Source organism: Copadichromis virginalis, linkage group LG15 (assembly GCF_057382275.1).
Source record: "Copadichromis virginalis isolate Kocher_CV1m ecotype Utaka linkage group LG15, C_Virginalis_male_GT1.1, whole genome shotgun sequence".
In the NCBI taxonomy this organism is placed as follows: Eukaryota; Metazoa; Chordata; class Actinopteri; order Cichliformes; family Cichlidae; genus Copadichromis; species Copadichromis virginalis.
The window spans coordinates 25,289,925-25,294,390 of NC_140632.1; positions in this window are offsets into that span (position 1 = coordinate 25,289,925).

Sequence of the window (4,466 nt, forward strand, 5' to 3'; positions counted from 1 at the left end):
CGACTCTGGATACTGTAGCTCCTATGAAAACTAAGGTCTCTAACCAGAAGTACCTGACTCCGTGGTATAATTCTCAAACACGTACCCTAAAGCAGATGACTCGTAATCTGGAGAGGAAATGGCGTGTCACAAATTTAGAGGATCATCATTTAGCCTGGAGAAATAGTTTGCTGCTTTATAAGAAAGCCCTCCGCAAAGCCAGAACATCTTACTATTCATCACTGACTGAAGAAAATAAGAACAACCCCAGGTTTCTCTTCAGCACTGTAGCCAGGCTGACAAACAGTCAGAGCTCTGTTGAGCCAACCATCCCTTTAACGTTAACTAGTAATGACTTCATGAAATTCTTCACAAATAAAATTTTTATCATTAGAGGAAAAATTACCAATAATCATCCCACAGGTGTAATATTATCTACAGCTACTCTTAGTACCATTGATGTTAAGTTAGACTCTTTTTCTCTAATTGATCTTTCTGAGTTAACTTCAATAATTACTTCCTCCAAACCATCAACGTGTCTTTTAGACCCCATTCCTACAAAACTGCTCAAAGAAGTCCTGCCATTAATTAATTCTTCGATCTTAAATATGATCAACCTATCTCTAATAATCAGCTGTGTACCACAGGCCTTCAAGCTAGCTGTAGTTACCCTTTACTCAAAAAGCCATCTCTAGACCCAGCAGTCTTAGCTAATTATAGGCCAATCTCCAACCTTCCTTTCATATCAAAAATACTTGAAAGAGTAGTTGTCAAACAGCTAACAGATCATCTGCAGAGGAATGGTTTATTTGAAGAGTTTCAGTCAGGTTTCAGAGCTCATCACAGCACAGAAACAGCTTTAGTGAAGGTTACAAATGATCTTCTTATGGCCTCTGACAGTGGACTCATCTCTGTGCTTGTCCTGCTAGACCTTAGTGCAGCCTTCGATACTGTCGACCATAATATCCTATTAGAGCGATTAGAACACGCTGTAGGTATTACAGGTACTGCACTGCAGTGGTTTGTATCATATCTATCTAATAGACTCCAATTTGTGCATGTAAATGGAGAGTCCTCTTCACACACTGAGGTTAATTATGGAGTTCCACAGGGTTCAGTGCTAGGACCAATTCTGTTTACATTATACATGCTTCCCTTAGGCAGTATCATTAGAAGACATAGCATACATTTTCACTGCTATGCAGATGACACCCAGCTCTATCTGTCCATGAAGCCAGATAACACACCAATTAGTTAAACTGCAGGAATGTCTTAAAGACATAAAGACCTGGATGGCCGCTAACTTTTTGCTTCTAAGTTCAGATAAAACTGAGGTTATTGTACTCGGCCCTGAAAAGCTTAGAAATATGGTATCTAAGCAGATTCTTACTCTGGATGGCATTACCTTGGCCTCCAGTAATGCTGTGAGGAACCTTGGAGTCATTTTTGACCAGGACATGTCCTTCAACACACATATTAAACAAATATGTAAGACTGCGTTCTTCCATTTGCGCAACATCTCTAAAATGAGAAATATCCTGTCTCAGAGTGACGCTGAAAACTAGTTCATGCATTTATTACTTCCAGGCTGGACTACTGCAATTCATTATTATCAGGATGTCCAAAAAACTCGCTGAAAAGCCTTCAGCTAATCCAAAATGCTGCAGCAAGAGTACTTCCTGTTACTTTACACATTAGTCATGCAGAAAACTGAAAGGTATTGTTGAAATTGCACTTCATTTTGTTATATTAAGATATGTCAGAGATTAAATATTCTATATCAAAGTCTTTGCACCAACAGAAAAAGGAGTTTCACTGGTTCAGCCTGCCTGAGATTAAAGTGAGCCACTTTTAAACGCACTAAAGAGTGTTTTCATCATGTGGGATTGAAGCTGTGAAAGGGTGTCCTATCCCTGCTGTCACAGGCAACAGCTGGGATAAACCGCTGACAGGTGTGTGACAGGTGTATGTCACAGGACTTGTGAAAAAGTGTGTTTTAGTTGCCAAAGAGAAAAATGAATTAACAACCAGCTAAAATCTTCATAAGCTTTTAGGGGTTCAGAACTTTTAAACTCACGAAACAAGGGTTTAATAACAGCTGGTTTACAGTGTCATGTCTATAACCCCATCTCAGACTTTAAATTCAGTTTCATGTTGCCTTTCCTGTTTTTCTGTTTGGATACTTGGCACTGTGGGGTTTCCTTTCACGTCTCTGTATCTAAATGCTCCAACTTGCAGATAAATTTTCTTTCAAGGAAAGTCAAGCCAAGTTTCCACATCTTTGGGAATTTTAGGCCTTTGAAGTGTGGAAGCTGGCAGAAATGGTTGTTTAATTTCAAAATGAAATATGTAAAAACAGTAAACGGATAATTGTGACCTTCAAATCTATGTGTTGCACAGATGTTTCCACTCAACTTTAAGTAGTTTACAAACCCTTAAAGAGCTCAGCGACGTCTTTTCACTGCAGTGATTGAGTAGTTAACTTTCTTACTACATGCATGAAAGATGGTAAATTTAACATTAAGCTGTTGAAATAAACTCAGATTCCTCTGTGCAGATTAAAAAGAAATGATTTGAAAGGCGAATTGAATGTTTGCAAGGGTTAAAGATGAAAGTGTCAGCAGCAGTAAAGTGAATTTCATACAGTTCGGTTGGTTTACGCCGTCCTGACTCGGAGTTTATGCAAAGCTCTGGAGTGATTTAGCTTTGTTAATTGAATTTGTGACAGAGCACAAATGCTGCCTGCTTGCTCTTCCCTTTTAATAATAATAATAAAAAAATAAATAAAAAAAAATCGGTCCTGCAAAATGTTTAAATTGCTTTATCTGCAGTATTTGAACTCAACTATCACATGACGTCACAATTCTGCATAAAAACAAAAATGGTCAAAATCAGAAAAGCTGAAATAAGCAAAGCTAAAACCTCTACAGATCATGTCTCAATGGTAAATATGAAGCTAGAGCTAATAAAACCACACCTGTGATGATGGATGAATTGCATATACTACATATTTAAACAGGATTTTGGATTCAAGTTAAAAGTTTTAAAAGTGTTTACATTATACTGAGCCATTTAAAGTATTACTGAAAGCTACAACACATGTAAAAGTATTTTGTAAATTTGCCAGTTTTCTCATAATCTTTCCTTAGTTTTAATTTTTCTTTCAAAATCTACATTTGTCATAAATTTGTTTTTTTTCCCTAATGAAACTGCCTATTTTGTCACGGAAATGTTACATTTTCCACATTTTTTTTTCCTTTTGTCTCCGTTTAGCATGAGTATTTAAGGAAGATTTTACTGCCAGCCCTTTAATTTTGCCCCTAAAACAAAAAAATCAAAGATGTGCAAAGACTGTTTTTAGGGTAGAAAATAGGCTGTGCCATTTCCCTCATGTCTTTTTTTGTCCTGTAGCAGAGTTCAGGAAATTCCTGTGGCTGTCAGGACTTCTCTCATTTTCCTTTTTAACCAGAGCTTCCCAGCGATACCCTAAACAAGGCCTCCTCTGTGTCAGGGATCTCTCAAACAACGCTCGCTGCCTGCTAATGTTGGAAGCACCTTATTAGTCGCTGCACTGAACATCTACTTAGCTGGCTCCGGCCTGCACCAGGACAAGCTGCCAAAGGCTGGAAAACAAGCTCATTAAAACCGCAGAACTGCTCTCTGTCTGCGTTCTTTGAGAGTGCAGCCGACAATGAAACACACTCAGGACAGGTTTTATGTTTCTTTTTACTTTTGGAGAACCCCTGAAAGGAGCTTTCAGGGGTTCTCCGAACTCATGTTGGTCTGTTTGTGGTCCTCTAACTGTAAACTCATACAGAGAGGATGATAATCACCACTCTTTGATTGCCAGCCAGAATGTTTCCAGTAACTGTTTCTTATCTAAGGAGTGTTATTTGAAGGTCCACCCACAGATGGAAAAAAAAACAAAAAAACGAACTCTGTTGCTTAATTCTTGTATTCGTTGACCTTGTTTTTATGGAAATTCTGACTCACTTTGGCACATTGTTGTGCATTAGAAGTCTTCACAGAGCTTGTTTTTCTCTCTGCAGGCAATAATGTAATAAATAACTTTATTACAGAATCCATCACTTTTATGTTGTTTGCACATATATTTGTTTGTCCAGATGGTTTTGTCTTCTTCTGTTTGCACACAGAAATCGGAAACAGGAAAAAGTCTGAACTATCCTAAAGTTATACCTTATGGCTTCCTGCAGCTTACAACAACTTGGCAGTTCACGGTCCGTAGAGACTGGAAACTAGCCAGTTTGTAGCTGAGGTTTGAACTCCTAACACAGATCAACTGAAACTAGCTGGGTTTGAAAGAGAGCAAGGTAGCTTGTTTCAGTGTGAAACAGACCAAGCAAGCCTTTCATTACAGTTCAGCTAAAGCAGAAGTGAAAATATGTGAAGCTGAGCTGGGATGAAGCAGCAAAAAGTTCTGATGAGCAGATGAGCTCCTTGGTGTTTGCAGAGAAGACGACTGGCAG